The following is a 21637-nucleotide window of genomic DNA, read 5'->3' as shown; positions in this document are numbered from 1 at the left end:
AGGGCGTACATGGTCTTCAGAGAATTTAAAAACAATAATGAAACTGACCAAAATGCTTTTTATTATCCCCGTGTGCCAGAAGTTCTAAACATTAGTAGGTAAAATACTTATCTCCACCAGCGTGGTCTGCTCCCACTCTCTCTCCCACCCTACACCACCACTGTATTAACATTGCAGTAATTAAACACATAGTTTATAGTGTTGTGGTAACTAAACACAGTAGATAGCTATTATGTGTCAATATATTGTAAATGTATCATCTCATTTAATTTTCATATTTCTATGAAATGGGTACTATAATGGGCATTATAGATGAGGAAATAGAGGGTCAGAAAGGCAAAAAATTTAGCGTCTCACAGCCACCACTAACAGAGCTGGGGAGGGGCATGGGTCTAATACTCTAGCCAATGTAGTTTCTCCTGCTTATGCTTGGTGAGCTTTTAGTGTAGGTACATGCTTATTAAATCTTTTTGGCCAGTAGTCCCCAGAATTTTCAATTTCTGTACCAGTAAAAATGTTCTATTTTTTAATTCAGCAGAGAAAATGCACAGAGTGGAAAGGAGAAATAGAGAAGGCATTAAAACTTAATTCTGTCAACTATACTTCAATAAAAAAAAAATTAGTTCTGCAAATTTTTTATTTTTCCAAGTAACAAAATGTTTAAAAAACCTACCATTTATAATAGCCATATTTTATGAAAAATATAAAATATAACCACAAATAAATAGGAAAATCACATGTTAAAAAAATAAATAACGACATTCATAAAAATGCAGTGTGCTATCATCATACAGCGTGGATTAAGTAGAAGTTATTCATAAACCAATTTGAGGACTGGCTTTAGGAATCACTTTTTTAGGCTCCATTTTGTATGTTAGTTTTTATGTTTCCTAAAACCAGGGAGAAAAAAAGAGTAAAAAAAATGATGTTGATATTGTCCTAGGCTAAAAAAGGGCATGCATAGTTGGCTTTTCTTCTGAGTAAGGTAAGTAGCCGTTGTAGGATTTTGAGCAGAGAAAAGATGAGATCTAAACCAAAAGTTGAGTGGGCCTTTCTTGCTGCTATGTTAAGAATAGGATGCAGAGGTTGGGGTGTAAGCAGAGACCGGATGGGGGCCGTCACAGTAACCCAAGTGAAAGGTGCATGTGGCTTGGACTGGAGTGGCAACAGTAGAGGGGGTGAAGAAATCTTAGATTCTAGATACATTTGTAAGGTGGAATGTACTGGATTTATCGACGGACTAGTTACGGGGAGAGGAAACAGGATGACTCCATATTTTTTGGTCTCAGTGACTGGAAGGATGGCATTGCCTTAAATAGAAATAAGGATGGTGGAGCAGGTTTGGGGAGGAAATTTGGGAAATCAGTGTTGGACATGTGGAATTTCACATGTTCACTAGACATTTAAATGAGTCTGGAGTTTAAGAGAGGGGTCTGAACTGGAAGTATTGATATAAAAAGATGTGTTTAAATCATAAGACTGGATGAGATTACCAAGAGAATGAGTATGGATGGACAGAATACTAAAGACATAGTGGGGCATCCCAACATTGAGGAAGGAAGAAGAGGAATCAGCAGTGGAGAAGGGGTGACTAAGTTATACAGAGGAAAATCAGAAGGAGTGGTTTACCAGAAACCAAGTGATGTAGATCTCTAAGGAGCAAGGAGTGATAGGTAACTTGTGTCACATGTTCCTGATAGATAAGTAAGATGAGAACTAATTGACCATTAGAAGTTATTATCGTGATGTACAGTTTTGACAGAGTGGTCCGTCCAAAAACCTGATAGTGGTGGGTTTGAGAATGGAAGGAAAGGAACAGTAACTATAGATAACTTTTTCAAGAAACTTAACTACAAAGGGGAGCAAAGAAATAGTGTAGTAGCTGGTAGGGGAAGTTTCGTTAAGAAATAATAGCGTATTGCTGAAGGAAATTGATGACGTAGGTGATAGATGGGAGAATTGCTGTAATAATGTCTTTGTGAAGGCAAGAAGGCATGGGATCTGGTGTACAAATAGGTGGATTGGCCGTAGATAGGAGCATGGAGAGTTGAGCTAAGGGCAAGTAGAATATGTGGGTGCAAAATGCTGGTAGTGTTTATGGTGGTCAGGCTGTGGAAATATTCTTTACTTCCATTGTTCTCAGTGAAGTAGGAAACACAATCATCAACTGAAAGCTGAGGATGGGGGAGGAGATTTTGGAGGTTTAAGAACAGAAAGGTATAAAATGTTATTCTGGGAGAGTAGATGGGCAGGTGGACTAGGGAAATATAAAGCATTGCCTGGGAGCCTGAACCTCCCTTTCAGGTTCATAGTTATGAACCAATCAGCACAACTGTGTGCTTTTCTCTAGCCATGTTCATCTGTCTGGAGTGGTGTTTATCCTTACCCTACCTTCACATTTTTTTAAAAATGTGAAGTATAACATGTATACAGAAAAGTATATAAGACATTTTTCTGGAACCATCCAGTTCAAGAAACAGAACGTTACTAGCATCGCAGAAACTGTCCCCTTCTAGATTGTAATCCTTTTCCTCCTCACTGGAAGTAATCACTATGCTGGCTTATGATCATTTCATTGCCTTTATCTTAAGTTTCGTCACCTATGTATGGATTCCAAAACAATATGATTTAATTTTTCCTATTTTTGAATTGCGTTTTTGATCTTACCTCTTTTATTAACAATTTTTTTGGTGAAATTAACCCACTTTATTACATGTATATGTAGTTCATTCACTTTTATTTCTTTGTATAAATATATTATTTATCCATTTTACTATTAATAGACATTTGGGTTTTTTGTTTTTTATTTATTTTTTATTGAAGTATAGTTGATATTCAATGTTCTGTTTTGTTTCCTCAGTTTGGGGCCATTACAGACCATACTTTTAAGAACATTCTTGTACATATATCCTGGTGTATATGAGCATGAATTTCTTTAGAGTATATACCTAGAAGTAGATTAGCTGGCTTAGGATATACATGTCTTCAATTTTATTGGATAATACCAAGTTTTTTTCAAAGTGATGATGGTACCAGTTTATATTCCCATCAACAGTGTATAGGAGTTCCTGTTGTCCCACATATGTACCAATATTTTGTACCGACAGCCCTTTAAATTTTAGCCAATCCAATGGGTTTATAAAGATAGCTCATAGTGGTTTTAATTTACATTTCCCTCCTCATCAGTGAGGTTAAGTGCCTGTTTATATTTTTATTTACTAGTTAGATTTTCACTTCCGTGAAGCACCTTTCATGTCATTTTCCTGTTGGGTTATCCTCCCCTGCTTTTTACATGTAGGAGGAATTCTTCAGATGTTCTCACAACCCCACCCTGGAGTTGTGGTGTGTGGTGAATCAGTTCTTCACTGATTTTTTGTGTCTTAACTGTCTTCTACTTTGTTACTTATGTTTTCACAGGACTAAAGTTCTTTTCTAACATATATATGTATATATATATATATATATATATATATATATATATATTTATTTATTTATTTATTTATTTATTTATGGCTGTGTTGGGCCTTTGTTGCTGTGTGCAGGCTTTCTCTAGGTGCGGCAAGCGGGGGCGAGTCTTCGTTGGTATGCGTGGGCTTCTCGTTGCGGTGGCTTCTCTTGTTGTGGAGCACGGGATCTAGGTGCGCAGGCTTCATTAGTTGTGGCACGTGGGCTCAGTAGTTGTGGCTCGCGGGGTCTAGAGTGCAGGCTTAGTAGTTGTGGTGCACGGGTTTAGTTGCTCTGTGGCATGTGGGATCTTCCCGGACCAGGGATCGATCGAACCTGTGTCTCCTGCATTGGCAGGCAGATTCTTAACCACTGCACGACCAGGGAAGTCCCCTAAAGTTCTTTTATGGAAGTGTTTTTGCATGTTTTAAAAGAACTTCTTCCGTACTCTAAGGTCACACAGATATTATATTATCTTCTGAAAGCTTTATAGTTTTGCCTTTCATGTTTGGGTATTTAGTCTACCTAAATTGATTATGTAAAATGGGGGCCCAATTTAAGTTATTTCCAATTTGATATTTTGTATAAGGATATCCAGTTGTCCCAGGGCTAAGTATTAAAAATACACTGTTCACAGTGTTGGTCACCTCTGACACAATCAAGTGTCCATGTGTGTGAGTTTGTTTCTGGACTTCTGTTGGTCTTATTGTTTGTCCTTATACCAATACCACACTATCTCAGTTACTGTAGGTTTATGGTAAGTCTTGATATCTGATCAAGTTAGTCCTCCCACCTTGCTCTTCTTCAACAATTTTTAGTTATTTTTGACACATTGAATTTCCATGTAAATTTAAAATCAGCTTGTCAAGGCCACCCTACCTCTAAACATATACATACAACTATTGTTTTTGTTGTAGTAAATTAGACATAACGTAAAAGTTACTACTGTAACCATTTTTAAGTGTAAAGTTCAGTGGCATTAACTATATTCATATTGCTGTGCAGTCATCACCACCATCCACCCTCCCAGACTGAAACTCTGCACCCAGTAAACAATAACTCTCCATTTTCCCCTCCCACCAGCCCATGGCAGCTATCATTCTGCTTTCTATCTCTATGAATTTGACTTTTATAGGTACGTCATATCAGTAAAATAATAAGTGATTGGCTTATTTCACTTAGCATCGTGTCCTCAAGGTTTATCCATGTTGTAGTATGTGTCAGAATTTCTTTCCTTAAGGCTGAGTAATATTCATAATATTCTGTGTATATACCACATACTGTTTATCCATTCATGTGTTGCTAGATACCTGGGTGCTATTGTGAATAATGCTGCTATAAACATAGAGGTACAAATATCTGTCTGAGTCTCTGCTTTCAGTTCTTTGGGGTATATATCCAGAAGTGGAATTGCTGGATTAAATGGTAATTCTCTGTTTAATTTTTTGAGGAACACCATACCATTTTCCATAGTGGCTGCATCATTTTACATTCCCACCAGCACTGCACAGAGTTCCAGTTTTTCTACATCCTTGCCAACACTGTCATTTTCTGGTTTTTTTTTATAATAGTCATCCCCTAATGGATGTGACATGGTATCTCATTGTGGTTTTGCTTTGAATCTCCCTAATGATTAGTGATGTTAACCATGTTTTCATGTGCTTATTGGCCATTTGTCTATCTTCTTTGTAGAAATGTCTGTTCAAGTCCTTGGTTGTATTTGTCTTTAACCTTTTGGGAAATAATTTCAAACTTAGAAAAACTTTGCTTCAAAGTTAAAAAACTTTTGTTCTGAGAAAGAGTCTGTTAAGAGGACAAAAAAACCTTGCATGAATTGTCCAAAAACACCCAATTACCCTTTACCCAGATTTACCTATTACTTACTATATTAGCTTCCATAGGATTGCTATAACAAAGTACCACCAACTAGGTGGTTTAAAACAATAGAAATTTATTTTCTCATATTGCTAGAAGCTAGAATTCCAAACTCAAGGTGTTGGCAGGGTTGTTTTGTTCCTAATCTAGGGAAGGGGTCTTCCTCGTTTCTGGTGGTTGCTGGCAATCCTTGGCTTTCCTTGACTTGTGGCAGCATGACTCCAATCTCTGCCTCCATCTTCACATGGCTTTTTTCCCTGTGTGTGTATGTGTGTCTGAATTTCCGTTTCTTATAAGAACACCCAAATCCATTGTAACCTCATCTTAACTTGATTACATCTGGAAGGAACCTATATCCAAATAAGGTACATTCACAGGTTCCAAGTGGACATGAGTTTTTGGAGGCAACCTATTGCTTTATCATTTTTGCTCCCCTTCTTTATGTATGTATGTATATAAAATTTTTCATCTAAATAATTTGAGAATAAGTTATATGCATCATGATCCTTTATGTCTAAATATTTTCATGTGTGTTTCTTAAGAATAAGGAGATTCTTTTGTGGTACTGCATTTAAGTCACCAACTTCAGGAAATTTGTTGATGGACGATTTTAATCTAATTCATTCCTTTTTCTAGTTTTGTCATTTGTTCCAATAGGTTCCTTTATAATAATTTTTCTTCCAGTATAGTATCCAATCTAGTATCACTTATTGCATGTAGTTATCATATTTCTTTGGGTTTCTTTAATCTGGACTTTTTATTTAGCCTTTGCCTTTTGAGACATTGACATTTAGAATAACACAGTGCCCCTGCCTTTTGTTAAAAAACATTTTTGTTTTTTAACAGATTTTATTTTTAGAGCAGTTTTAGGTTTACAGAAAAATTGAGCAGAAAGTATAGAGAGCTCTTATATGCCCCTCCCCTCTTAAAATACTCCTAATATTATCATCTTTCATTTGTGTGGTACGTTTGTTACAAATGATGAATAAATATTGAAATATTATTAACTAAAGTACATAGTTTGCATTAGAGTTCACTCTTTGCATTGTACAATTCTATGCATTTTGACAAATGTGTAATGTCATGTATCTGCCATATCATATAGAATAGTTTCACTGCTCTAAAAATCCCCTGTGCTCCATCTATTCATCCCTTTCTCTTTCCTTCCCACAAACCACTGGCAACCACTGATCTTTTACTGTCTCTATAGTTTTACCTGTTGCAGACTGTCATATAGTTGGAATAGCAAATATGCATTTAAGGTTCCTCCATGACTTTTTGTAGCTTGATAGGTTATTTCTTTTTGTTGCTGAATAATACTCCATTGTATGTCTGTACCAAAGTATGTTTATCCATATTGTCTATTGAAGAACATCTTAGTTGCTTCCAGGTTTTGGCTGTTAAGAATCAAGCTGCAGTAAACTTTTGTGTACGTGATTTTGTGTGGACATAAGTTTTCAACACATTTGGGTAAACAACAAGGAGCATGATAGCTGGATGATGAGGTAAGACACTGTGTGGCTTTGTAAGAAAGCGCTAAACTGTCTTCCTAAGTAGCTGTACCATTTTGCTTTCCCACCAGAAATAACTGAGAGTTCTGTTGCTGCACATCCTCCCCGGCGTTTGGTGTGGTCAGTGTTTTGTATTGTAGCCATCCTAGTAGGTGTGTAGTGGTATCTCATACATATAATGTTGTGTAGCTTTTTATATGCTTATTTGTATTTGCCATCTGTATATCTTCTTTGATGAGATCTTTTACTCACGTTTTAATTGGGTTGTACACTTGACTGAATGTTTGTATTCCTCCAAGATTCATATGTTAGAGCCATAATCCCCAGTGTGATGATATTTGGAGGTAGGGCCTTTGGGAAGTGATTAGGTCATGAGGATGAGGCCCTCACGCATGGGATTAAGTGCCTTCGTACTTGAAGAGACACAAGAGAGATGATCTCTCTCTCGTGTGAGGATACAGCAAGAAGGCAGACATCTGCAAATCAGGAAGTGAGAGATTACCAGGAACCAAATTGGCCAACCCCTTAATCTTGGATTTCCCAGCCTTCAGAACTGTGGGGAGTAAATGTTTGTTGTTTAAACCACCCAGTCTATGGTATCTGTTATGGCAGCCCAGATGGACTAAGACAGGTTGTTTTCTTATCTGAGTTTTAAGAATTCTTTGTATATTTTGGATACCAAGCCTTTATCTGATATTTTTTTTTGTTTGTTTGTTTTTGCGGTACGGGCCTCTCACTGTTGTGGCCTCTCCCGTTGTGGAGCACAGGCTCCAGACGCGCAGGCTCAGTGGCCATGGCTCATGGGCCCAGCCGCTCCCGGACCAGGGCACGAACCCATGTCCCCTGCATCGGCAGGCAGACTCTCAATCACTGCGCCACCAGGGAAGCCCTCTGATATGTATTTTGCAAACATTTTTTTCCCAGTGTGTGGCTTGTTTTTTCATTCTCTAACAATGTCTTTCTCAAAGAAGAAGTTTTTAATTTTAATGAAGTCCTTCCTATCGGCTTTTTTCTTTCATGGTTCATTCTTCTGGTGTTGTACCTAAAAACTCATTGTTCAAATTCAAGGTCACCTAGATTTTCTGTGTTATCTTCTAGAAGTTTTAGAGTTTTGCCTTTTCCGTTTAGGTCTGTGATCCATTTTGAGTTAATTTTTGGGAATGGTGTAACATCTATGTCCAGATTCTTTTTTTTTTTTTTTTTTTTTTTTTTTTTTTATAAATTTATTTATTTTTTTATTTTTGGCTGTATTGGGTCTTCGTTTCTGTGCGAGGGCTTTCTCTAGTTGCGGGGAGCGGGGGCCACTCTTCATCGCGGTGCGCAGGCCTCTCACTGTCGCGGCCTCTCTTGTTGTGGAGCACAGGCTCCAGATGCGCAGGCTCAGTAGCTGTGGCTCACGGGCTTAGTTGCTCCGCGGCATGTGGGATCTTCCTAGACCAGGGCTCGAACCTGTGTCCCCTGCATTAGCAGGCAGATTCTCAACCACTGTGCCACCAGGGAAGCCCCAGATTCTTTTTTTTAATATTTATTTTTATTCTGGTAAAGTATGTATATAACATAAAATTTGTCATTTTAACCATCTTAAGGGTACAATTCAATGGTATTAATTACATTCACAGTGTTTTTGCAGATACCACCACTATCTGTTTCTAAAGCTTTTTCATCATTCTGGAAGCTCTGTACCTCTGAAACAATTACTTCCTATTCCCACCTCCCCCCAGTCTCTGATAACCTCTAGTCTACTTTCTGTCACTACAAATTTGCCTATTCTAGATATTTCTTGTAAGTGGAATCATACAGTATTTGTCCTTTTGTGTCTAGTTGATATCATTTAGCATAATGTTTTCAAGGATTACCCATGTTGTAGCATGTATCAGAACTTCATTGCTTTTTATGACTGAATAATATTCCATTGTATGAATTTACCACATTTTGTATATCCATTTATCTGCTGAGGGACACTTGAGTTACTTCCACCTTTTGGCCATTGTGAATAACACTGAAAAATTGGTGTAAAAGTATATTTGAGTTCCTGCATTCAGTTTTTGAGTAAGTACCTAAGAGAGGTATTGCTGGATCGTATGGCAATTCTGTATTTAAGTTTTTGAGAAACTGCCATACTGTTCCACAGTGTATTCTTAATTATGACACCAAGAGCATGAACAAAAAAAGAATAGAGAATTTGGACTTCATCATAATTAAAAGGTTTTGTGCTTCAAAGAACATTGACAATGATGTGGAAGAATAAGAACCCTTGTGCATTGTTGCTGGGAATGTAAAACAGTGCAATGTCTGTGAACAGTGGAAAACAGTATGGAGGTTCCTTAAAAAACTAAAAATAGAACTACCTTATGACCCAGCAATCCCACTACTGGTCATATACCATGAGAAAACCATAATTCAAAAAGAGTTATGTACCACAATGTTCACTGCAGCACTATTTACAGTAGCCAGGACATGGAAGCAACCTAAGTGTCCATCGACAGATGAATGGATAAATAAGATGTGGCACATATATACAATGGAATATTACTCAGCCATAAAAAGAAACGAAATTGAGTTATTTGTAGTGAGGTGGATGGACCTAGAGTCTGTCATATAGAGTGAAGTAAGTCAGAAAGAGAAAACAAATACCGTATGCTAACACATATACATGGAATCTAAAAAAACCCCAAAAAACGTGGTACTGATGAACCTAGTTGCAGGGCAGGAATAAAGAGATAGACATAGAAAATGGACCTGACACGGGGTGGGAGGGGAAAGCTGGGGCAAAGTGAGAGTAGCATCGACATATATACACGACCGAATGTAAAATAGTTGGCTGGTGGGAAGCAGCAGCATAGCACAGGGAGATTGCCTCAGTGCTTTGCGAGGACCTAGAGGGGTGGGATAGGGAGGGTGGGAAGGAGGCTCAAGAGGGAGGGGATATGGGGACATGTGTTTGCATATGGCTGATTCGCTTTGTTGTGCAACAGAAACTAACACAGTATTGTGAAGCAATTATACTCCAATAAAGATCTGTTTTAAAAAAAAAGACATTGCCATAAAATAGATAACTAATAAGAACCTGCTGTATATATATATAAAAAGAATACATTGCCAATTCCAAGCTCATGAAGATTTACCCCTATGTTTTCTTTTAAGAGTTTTATGGTTTTAGCCCATACTAGGTCCTTGATCAGTTTTGAGTTAATTTTTATATATAGTGTGAGGTGGGGCTCCAACTTTATTCTTTTGCATGTGGAAATGCAATTGTCCGAGCACCATTTGTTGAAATGACTATTCTTTCTTCATTGAATGGTCTTTTACCCTTGTCAGAAATATTGGCCATAGTTGAATGGGTTTATTTCTAGACTCTCAAATCTGTTCCATTGATCTCTATGTCTGTCCTTATGCCAGTACCACACTGTTTTGATTACTCTGGATCTGCACTACATTTTGAAATTGGGAAGTATGCGTTTTCCAACTTTGTTCTTTATTTTCCAAGATTGTTTTGGCTATTTAGGATCCCTTGCGAATTCCATCTGAATTTGAGGTTTGAGTTTTCCATTTCTGCAAAAAAGGCTGTAGGAATTTTGACAGGGATTGTGTTGAACTTGTAGATTGCTTAGGGTAGGATTGTTAACAATATTACATCTTCCAATCCATGAAAATGGGATGTCTTTCTATTTATTTAGGTCTTCTTTAGTGTCTTCCATCAATGTCTTACAGTTTTCAGTATATAAGTCTTATCACGTCCTTTGTTATTAGACTTTTTTCCTACGTATTTTATTCTTTTAGATGCTATTGCAAATGGAATTAATTTCTTAATTTTCTTTTTGGATTGTATATTGCTGGTGTATAGAAACCCAACTGATATGTTGATTTTGTAACCTGCAACTTAGCTGAATTTATTAGCTCTAGTAGGTTTCTTGTGGATTCATTGCGATTTTCTATACATAGGATCATGTCATCTGCGAATATACATAGTTTTACTTTTTCCTTTACAATTTTGGATTCCTTTTATTTCCTTTCGTTGTGAATTGCTTTGGGTAGAACCTCCAGTACAGTGTTGAATAGCAGTGGTGAAATCATGCACCCTTATCTTGTTCCAGATCTTAGGAGGAAAGCTTTCAGTTTTTCACCATTGAGTATGATGTTAGTTGTATGATTTTCAAAAATGCCATTTATCCAATGAAAAAATGGGCAGAAGACCTAAATAGACATTTCTCCAAAGAAGGTATAACAGATGACCAACAGGCACATGAAAAGTTGCTCAACATCGCTGATTATTAGAGAAATGCAAATCAAAACTACAATGAGGTACCACCTCACACCAGTCAGAATGGCTATCATCAAAAAGTCTACAAATAATAAATGCTGGCAGGGGAGAAAAAGGAACCCTCCTACACTGTTGGTGGGAAGGTAAATTGGTACAACCACTATGGAAAACAGTATGGAGATTCCTTAAAAAACTAAAAATAGAGCTACCATATGATCCAGCAATCCCACTCCTGGGCATATATCTAGAAAAGATGAAGACTCAAATTCAAAAAGGTACATGTACCTCCGTGTTCATAGCAGCACTATTTACAATATCCAAGATATGGAAGTAACTTAAGTGTCCTTCAGCAGATGAATGGATAAAGAAGATGTGTATGTATACAATGGAATATTACTCAGCCATGAAAAAACAATGAACTATTGCCATTTGCAGCAACATGGATGGACCTAGAGAATATCATACTAAGTGAAGTAAGGCAGAGAAAGACAAATACCATATGATATCACTTATATGTAGAATCTAAAAAATAATACAAATGAATCTATATACAAAACAGAGTCACAGACATAAAAAGCATACTTCGGGTTACCAAAGGGAGGGAATTAGGAGTATGGGATTATTGGATACAAACTACGGTACGTAAAATAGATAAGCAACAAGGATTTACTGTATAACATAGGAAACTATATTCAGTATCAGAAAAATGAAAAAATGCCATTTATCACAATGATAAAGTTCTCTCTCTTTTTTTTAAAGGTGAATTTTAAAAATTTTGTTTATTTTTTTTGGCTGTGTTGGGTCTTTGTTGCTGCGTGCAGGCTTTCTTTAGTTGCGGTGAGTGGGGGCTACTCTTTGCTGTGGTGCACGGACTTCTCATTACCATGGCTTCTCTTGTTGCAGAGCATGGGCTCTAGGTGCACGGGCTTCAGTAGTTGTGGCATGCGGCTTCAGTAGTTGTGGCACATGGGCTCAGTAGTTGTGGCTCGTGGGCTCTAGAGCTCAGGCTCAGTAGTTGTGGCGCACGGGCTTAGTTGTCCCATGGCATGTGGTCCATCTTCCTGGACCAGGGATCGAGCCTGTGTGTCCCCTGCATTGGCAGGTGGATTCTTAACCACTGCACCACCAGGGGAGTCCCTGATAAAGTTCTCTTTTATCTAGATGAATGTTTTGGTATGGCTCCTTTTTCTGGCACCATTTTTAAAAACATTATCCTTTCTCTCCTGCTCTGCTGTCAAAGAGCAGTTGACTATATTTTTGTGGCTCTATTTCTGGGCTTTTTATTCTGACCCATTTATCTGTGTGTTTTTCACCAATTCCATATTGTGATTGTGGTAGCCTTATAGTTCAGCCTTCAAGTGAGGATAGGGTCTACTCAGGAACTCCCCCGGTGTCTGCATGTAAGACTGCAGCCTCTCTGGAGCTGTAGTAAATTGTGATCCTGGAGCTTCTATCTAGTGTGTGTCTGTGGTACTGCGGACCCTAGTGCATAGTTTATCATCTTTGTTCTCAGAGATCCCCAGTCTGGCAACCCATTCTTGTCAGTACTTGGATACATCAAGACAGAAACTGCTCCCTTGGGCAGCCCTTCTAAAATTCTGACATTGGGCATACATTCTATACCTTTCCCTTACCAGGTAGAACACAGGAGTTGGGGGTTTCCTCCCAGGGGAGAGAGGTTCTGGTGCAAGAGAGTGGACAATGTAATGAATTTTCTTAGCGGGCTTTGATGTTGTTGGCTTCACCCTTGCCTTTGTTGCAGGAGGCTTTTAACTGTTTTCTGGATTTCTCAGAGAGGCATTTGGTCTGTTTGTTAATGTTAAGTCTCCATGGTGGCAGGCGGACCCAGGGCAGGCTTCCTGTTCTGCCATCTTGCTGACATCACTCCTCTCCTTCACTTCTGAAGGATAATTTTGCAGGGTACAGGATTCTAGGTTGGTGGGGTTTTTTTCCCCTTAATACATTAAAGTGTGTGTGTGTGTGTGTGTGTGTGTGTGTGTGTGTGTGTGTGCGCGCGCGCGTGCCTCTCACTGTTGTGGCCTCTCCTGTTACGGAGCACAGGCTACAGACACGCCGGCTCAGCGGCCATGGCTCACAGGCCTAGCCGTTCAGCAGCATGTGGGATCGTCCCGGACCGGGGCACGAACCCGTGTGCCCTGCATCGGCAGGCGGACTCTCAACCACTGCGCCACCAGGGAAGCCCCACATTAAATATTTTACTTCACTCTCTTCTTGCTTGTCTGGTTTCTGAGGAGAGTCAGGTGTAATTCTTACCTTTGTTCCTGTAAAGGTAAGGTGTTTTTTTCCTTCTGGCTTCTTTCAAGATAATTTTTTTTAATCTTTGATTTTCTACAGTTTAAATATGATATGCTTAGGTTTCGTGTTTTTTGGCATTTTCCTGCTTGGTGCTCTCTCATCTTCCTGGCTTTGTGGGGGGGTTGTCCTACATTAACAGGGGGAAATTCTCAATCATTTCTTCAAATATTGCTTCTGTTCCCTTCTCTCTTTCTTCTCCTTCTGGTATTCCCATTACACACATGCTACACCTTTCTTTTTTGTTGTTCTACAGTTCTTGGGTGTATTGGGTTTTGTTCTGTTCCACTCTTTTGCTTTTCAGTTTTGGAGGTTTCTATTGACATACCTTCAAGCTCAGCGATTCTTTACTCAGCTGTGTCCAGTCTACTGATGAGCCCATGAAAGGCATGTTTCATTTCTGTTTATGTTTTTGATCTGTAGCATTTCTTTTTAATTCTTTCTTAGATTTTCCATCTCTCTGTTTACATTACCTACATCTGTTCTTGCATATTGTCTGCTTCATTCATTTGAGTCCTTATCGTATTAATCAGAGTTGTTTTAAATTTATGACCTGATAATCCTGACCTCCCTGCCAAATCTGAGGTTGGTTCTGATGCTTGCTCTTTCTCTTCAAACTGTGTTTTTTGCCTTTTAGTATCCCTTGTAATTTTTTGTTGGAAAAGTGGGACATGATATTCTGAGTGAAAGGAATTCCATTAAGTAGGCCGTTGGTGGTGTGGTGGTGAGATGTGGGGGACAGGACGCATTCTATAATCCTATGAGTAGGTCTCAGTCTTTTTGTGAGCCTGTCGGCTTTGGGCTGTGAACTTCACAAGGGCCTTTCGGTTTTTTCCCAGCCTTTAGTGTGACCTGATGGCTGGAGAGGTTGGAGTTGGGTTTTTCCCTTCCTCCATGTTGGTTAGACTCTGGTAAAAACCCTAATAGCTTACGATAGTTTATCCTTGAGGGCAGGCTTGTTAAGAACGGAATGCCCTGGCATAGTTTAAGGTGGCTGCTTTTCCCCTCCCCTTCCAGAAGCCCAAGGGGATTTTTCTCCACCATTCACTGTGAGAACCTGGTGGAGCACCACAAGATACAACTCACAAAACATGTTCAGGCTCCGCTGGAGTTTTATTTATTTATTTTTTTTAATTTTTTTTTGCGGTACGCGGGCCTCTCACTGTTGTGGCCTCTCCCGTTGCGGAGCACAGGCTCCGGACGCGCAGGCTCAGTGGCCACGGCTCACGGGCCCAGCCGCTCCGCGGCATGTGGGATCCTCCCGGACCGGGGCACGAACCTGTGTCCCCTGCATCGGCAGGTGGACCCTCAACCACTGCGCCACCAGGGAAGCCCTCCGCTGGAGTTTTAAACTTGTACACACTGAGCCTCTAGCAGTTCATCAATTACTGTTCAGTTTTTCCTACCCTGGTACTGGTTCCTGTGGAAGTTTCTGCTCAGGGGTTTCTGCTCTGATAAGTTGTGATTCTCTGTATCTGTCTGTATCTCCAGTGTGGGGGGCAGTAGTTTGCCCAGTGAGTTCATTTCTCTGATGGATCTAAGAAGAATTATTGATTTTTCAGTTTGCTCAGTTTTTTACTTGTTATGGCAGAATCACGACTTCTGCTTCTTATGCGCGAGACCAGAAAACTTCCCCTAGAGTTTTAAACTCTCAAACTCATCTGCACGGAGCCTCCAGCAATTTATCAGTTACAGTTTATGATTTTCTACCTGGTGCTGTTTTCCACGGTCTTTTGCTCCTGGGCTTCTGCTCTAGTAGGTTGTGATTCTCTATATCTGCTAATCTGTCTGTCCAGTTTGGGGGGAGGCAGTTTTCTCTGTGACCTTAGTCCTTCAATAGGTCTAAAAAGAGTTGTTGATTTTCATTTTTTTTTAGCTTTTTCCTTGCTGTGAGCTTTTTCCAAGATCCTTATGCGCCGCACCAGAAACTGGAAGTCTCCCCTTTGCTCTTCTAGTTCTACTACTTCTTCTGCTTTATACCACCTTGGTTGTAGGTGTTTTTCCAGATCATTTATTTACCTAGGAGTGAAACACCTGAGTCACAGAGTATGTATATCATCAAATTTACTGCATAGTGTCAAGTTAATCTCCAAAGTGTTTATACCATTTTGCCATCCTACAAGAGGTAAATGAGAATTCCTGTTACTTTACACATTTCCAGGTCAGTCCAGTATTCTTAGAAAGGTTTAGGCCTGATGAGATCTGCCTGTCTTTCATGAGGTCTTCATTTAGCTTAGTGCCAACAAAATTATTTGTTAATATTATTTTTGATATATAAAGCTGCTTTTAAGAAATACTTTTAAGTATAAAAGTATTAATCCTTTTAAGTATTTAAAGAAATACTGCCCTTAAGTAACTCATACCTTAACTTGTATGGTAAATTCCAGATTTAAATATCTATTCATGCATTCAGTAAATATATACTGGGCACTTGCTGTGCTCTGGACACACTGTTCTACCTAAACATTGGGGATGCAGTAGTGAGCATAAGTCAAAAAGGAACTGTCATTCCAAGTTTTAACAAAAGACCTCACACTGGTTTCTTTAACTATTGAATTAGTAGTTTAGAAAACATTTTGACTTAATGCATCTTTTTGTGAATTCCTAATACATAAATGAGTTGGGTCTCACATTTTTAAATTATTTGTTATTAGTCTACATCTTGAAGATATTTTTCTTTGCATAGGTTGTATTATTTTTTAACTTTTAAGAAACATTCATTACCTAGCATGGCACTTACTTAGTAGGAATTCAGATATTTGCTACTTGCTCCAAATTATAATTAAGTCACAAACCATTTAAATTCAGTTATCCTAGTTCTAAAAATATTAAACTTTCCAGCAGCTGGTAGAGTTCCAAACCTTGGCTAATATGCCCTCTTTTGTATCCCCTGACAGTAGTTTTCAATTTGCACAAAACATCTGACAGTGTAAAACTTTGTTCTCAGCATACCTGTGATCATTTCATTGTAAGCCAGATTATGAGAAATTTAGAACCGATCACTGGATGAATTTTTTAGAAGTGGCAGACTAAACACATTTTGATAGTTGTTATTGTCTGTGAAAAAGTCAAACTATTTTGTCATAATTATGAAAAGGAGAAAATCAAGATGGTTTCCACATGAACATAGCATTTTGGAGACCATTTAAATTTTTTTAAAAAGTTAATCCTTTGCCAAAAGCCTTAACCTTGAATTTTCTTTCTTAGTCCAGATGCTTGGCACTACACAGTTTGAAAGTATGAAAAGCCTGTCAAGTTCATCACTGTCAAAGGATAATGATAGTGTTGAAAACTGATGTTCTCTATGCCTTTCAAGGGTAAAGACTGAAATAATCCAGTTTATCCAAAAGAAATCCCACCCACTTTTTCTTACTTGTGGGAAGTTATCTCACCAAGAACTCTCAATCCAGGCTGCAACGTACGATTGTACAGGTTGTACATTGCACAACTCTGGGAGGTTTTCATTCATTCTTCGTTATCAGAGATTTTTATATTTGTGATAACAATTATTTGGGGGGCAAAGAGCAATAAAGTACCTTGAGGAAGTGTTGCTTTTTTTCTCATTTGCTTCAGGGTGTCATTGAGCCAGTAGAATTTTTGGTGTGAACACAGAATGATTGATGTAGTGCTGTAGCCATCTTAACAATCTGCTATGCAATCACCCAAATCCCAAATGCAGACACATTTACAGGACAGATGATCCATTTCTTTAACAAATAAGGTGTACAAAGAGGGCAGGGCAGTTTTAGATTAAAAGAGACTTACAAGTCATCAGCCAGATGCAATGTTTGGACCCTGTTTGGATCCTAGTTTGAATAAATTATCTGCAAAAGGACAGTTTTAAGACAACTGAGGACATTTGAATATGCCTTGGATATTGGATGATATTAAGAAATTACTGTTCATTTTGTTAGGTGTGTAATAGTATTGTGATTACAAATTCTAAAAATCCTTATCTTTTAGAGATATATACTAAAGTATGTGTTGGTAAAATGATATGTCTCAGAATTTGCTTTAAGTATTGATACTTCAGGGGAAAAAGCAGAGGAAGTTATCAGATCTAACAAAGATAGTAGAATATTGAAAACTGTTGAAACTCAGTGATGGTACACGAGGTGGTATAATGGTATATATCATTATACTTTTGTGTATGTTTGAAACTTTTCTAACTTAAAAAAAATAAAGAAAGAAACTACCTACTCTCACTGGATCTTATGTCCAAAGGGAAATCCAGTAGAAGTCAGTGAGGAATGTTAATTATTTTACCTCTTCTCCCGGTAGAAATCATTCCATTTTAGGAATTATAGACAGCTTTAAAGCTCCACTAGAATCACAAGTCATTTCCTTTCCTATAGCTGGTTCCTAGGCTTCCTTCTACTCCAGGTAAACTTCAGCAATTCGTATCAAAGCTGTACTAGTTGGAGGGGTGGGTTTATGTAAGTAATGTAAGTAGTTCTTATGAAGCCCACAGCAGTGAGGAAGTTAGCAGTTAACTTTTAGAGGATCAGCAAAATGATACAGTGGAAAGAATACAGGATATGGAACCAAAAGACCTGGTTCTATTAGTGATTAAATGTGTGACTTGAGCACTTAACCTACCTCTCTGATAATACCTGCTGAAAGTACCTCACTAAGATATGAGAAGAAAGTAATGCAAAATCATGTCTTTTCAAATACAAATTATTTTGGACCCAAACTAAGCAAGTTTAGTCTCATGCTAGCCATAAAATCTATGCAATTTCACTGGCCAGCTTAGATGTTCAGCATGCCTTAACTTCTGAAGAAAAAGAAATCTGAAGTTGTTACATAAGTGTCTCCTTTGTGTCCTACTGGATTATTTCTTACAGTTACTCTGAATTATACTTTTTCTAACTGTAAAATTATATATTTTTAATACTCCGTGTTATGGGAAATGTTTTCACATGTATTGCTTCATTTGGCTTCTTTATCCATGACCTATTGTATGACTTTTTATTTAAGATGTTTTCTCCCAAATGGTATTATATTAGCAAATTTTCATAGGCTGATCATCTTCTAAGGCTTATTTTACTAATTTAGAAATGTTTATTAAACGGTTTCATGGTGGCTACGCTCTGAAAGAAGCAATAAAGAATTATTTTATAAAGTTAGGTTACAGTCTCTGCCCTCAAAAAAAAAAAGGTATGTTGTGGTTCAGATAGTCTCAACTTTTTTGTGGTTCAGACAGTCTCAGCTTTTTTCTGCTTTCTGCCTCCCTGGAACTGACACGTGCAACCCACCGCCCTCAGTAACCCCTCTTCTTCTGCGCCGTGTTCCCAGCCCTGGATGCCTGTGGGTAGGGTAGGCACTCAGGAGCACTGCGACAGTCAGTCACCGGTCTTCTCAGTCCTCTTCTTCTGTGAAGTAGGAATCTCCTTTGCTGCCGTTTACCCTTCGGGTCACTGCTGGCTTAAAATGATAGCACACGTCTGAGCGCTTTCTGTGTGTCAGGCACAGATCTATGGGTTTTATCTCAGGTTATTGTCTCCTTAGCCCTTGCCTTTTCCTAGTGAGCTATTTCCTGGCAGCTTGCATACTTTATCTCCCGCCTAGACCTTTCTCCTAAGCTCCAGTTCCACATATCCAGTTAACTAATAGACATCTCTGCCTGGATACACAGTCTTCAAATTCAGTATGTCCAGAACTGCTTTTCCTTTTCGCATTTCGTCAACATGTATTTGACCAGCCATTGTGCTTGGCCTTAGAGATAGCAGCTTACTGTCCATAATTATATACAGTAAGAGAACTTCTGTGGTTTATTCTGAGCCTCATTTATATGTAAGAATAAAGTCAGACTTACACTTCAGCACGGCCTAGGGACCTCATGGTCTGACCTCTGCTTCCACCCCCAGCCTCACCTTCTGTTCGCTTCCTTGCATCTTCCATTCTAGCCTGAGGAACTGCCTCCTGTGCCTCCACCCACATACTTCTGTGTAGCTTTTTTGGAGTTTTTGTGTGTGTGTGTGGTACGCGGGCCTCTCACTGCTGTGGCCTCTCCCGCTGCAGAGCACAGGCTTCGGACGCGCAGGCTCGGTGGCCGTGGCTCACGGGCCCAGCCGCTCCACGGCACGTGGGATCTTCTCGGACCGGGGCACGAACCCGTGTCCCCTGCATCGGCAGGCAGACTCCCAACCACTGTGCCACCTGGGAAGCCCACTTTTTTGGAGTTTTAATTCCTTTCCCTGCTTTGTTAACCTTGAAGTCCCAGTTCTTCCTCTAAGCTCTGCCTTAGTATAGTTCATGGTATTTGCCAAGTAAATGTCAATATGTATCTGTTATTGTAATGGACATTTTAGAAAACTTACAAAGAAATGTGACCCTCATTCTCAAGGAATTTCCAATCCAGTGGAGATAGGGCAAGTGTAATTTATATATATTTCCATAGAAAGTATGACTTTCCATCACAAAACAGGTATCCCCCGCTTTTTGAAAGTTTGCTTAATGCCACTTTGCTTCTTTGAAAGACCTATGTTAGTACTTGCTTTTGCTAACTGAAAGAAATCCAAAGAGGATTTTTGCTTTTATAAAAAAAGGGTGAAAAGCAAAACTAGTGTTCAGCCTTTGTTTTGCAATGAGCTGTTGTAGAAGGCAGCATGCACTCCGAGCATTGAGAATGGCACCCCCAGCCCCTTCCCCTGGAACTACACTCAGCATCTCAGCATCAAGCCAGTGTGAACTGTCTCTGTGAGCATCTGTGCTTTATCTCAACTTATGTGCATCTGTTAGCAAACTGTGTCCTAAGGTAACTGCTTCTTTGTGCCACTTTGGCTTATGAAAGTTTTCATAAAACTCTACTTTCAGATAGCAGGGGAAACCTGTACTGTATTTCTTGTATTACAGTAAAGTGTGTGATCCAGAAAGAGTACTCCATCTTTTTTTTTTTTTTTTTTTGCGGTACGTGGGCCTCTCACTGCCGTGGCCTCTCCCGTTGCGGAGCACAGGCTCCGGACGCGCAGGCTCAGCAGCCATGGCTCACGGGCCCAGCCGCTCCGTGGCATGTGGGATCTTCCCGGACCGGGGCACGAACCCGTGTCCCCTGCATCGGCAGGTGGACTCCCAACCACTGTGCCACCAGGGAAGCCCAATACTCCATCTTTGCAGAGATATCACATTCTGACAGTGTAGTCTAAATAAACTGCACATATTGTTCAGACTATAATTAGTCTTTGGTAATAATTACATTATTTCAGGATAAAATATAGTCACAAAACACTAACCATCTCTTTAACATTTAGAATTAACTTACCAATTCTTAGTTAAAAAAAAAAATCAGCAGCTTGTATATAGTTAATTTGCTCCCAGTCCCTCTCCTGTAGTTTTTACATGTTGTATCTTAATAATGTCAAGCAAAACACTTAAAAGTTTTTAAACTCCTGTTAAATGAAAATAGCCATCACTTAAGGTTACATGCATTATCTTTGATTCACCCTTCTCTTTTATTACCAGTGTCTAGTCTCCAAATGCAATGAGTTGTTCTTTCAAAATGATTATTGGATCTAATCATTTCTTTCCATTCTTGTGGTCACTGTATCATGCAGGCCAACATCAGTTTATTGCTTGACTTTTGGGAGTGCTAAACATCAGGTCAGTTTCACCGTCTCTAGGCTCACCTCTACATCACGGGCCCGGGTCCCTTCAGCACCTGATGAAGAATTTCTAAGATGTTGTTTTCATACATCAATTATTCCAGGATCAGAGTCTGCATCTTGGTATTCAAAGCTTTTCATCATTTGGCTCCACCAAACTCATCCATCCTTACTTTCCACTGCTCTGTATTTCTAGCTTTGCGTAACTTTGATTTTGCCATGTTTATTTCCCCTTTGCAAAAGTCTTTCAACCGTTTACTTTCCCAATAGTGTCTTTTCCTCCTCAGTTTTCCTAAATTCAGTTTAAGACTTGATCCTGGTTCTTCTCTAAGCACTCTTCTCCAGTATCTCCTGGTACAGTGAACTCTTCTTCTCTTGGATATCTTCTGATTTTCAGTAGACACAGTATCGAATATTGCCACTGTGCAAACATTATACTCCTTATAGTACTTTCTTGTATATGGTCTTCTGTTGTCCTGAGAGTTGGCCAGAATATTCAACATCGAAGTAGGAAGACTGAGGCCAGACTGATTGAGGCCAGTCAGGATCTATATAGAATTTATCTACATTATTAGCTTTCTGTACTTAGATCTGTCTGATTAGGTCCTCTGATTAGCAATTGGAGGCAG

General features: G+C 39.0%; 1 protein-coding gene across 4 annotated transcripts in view; it reads left to right on the top strand.

Annotated features, from left to right (window-relative positions):
• Positions 1-21637, top strand: part of RNF13 (ring finger protein 13) — a 214870-nt gene that overhangs the window by 181709 nt on the left and 11524 nt on the right. The gene's annotated exons all lie outside the window — the stretch shown is intronic.

The sequence above is a fragment of the Mesoplodon bidens genome (assembly GCF_964165515.1).
Source record: "Mesoplodon bidens genome assembly, chromosome: 5".
In the NCBI taxonomy this organism is placed as follows: domain Eukaryota; kingdom Metazoa; phylum Chordata; class Mammalia; order Artiodactyla; family Ziphiidae; genus Mesoplodon; species Mesoplodon bidens.
Note: the sequence above shows the minus strand (reverse complement) of the source record. Positions and strands in the feature narration are given on the sequence as shown.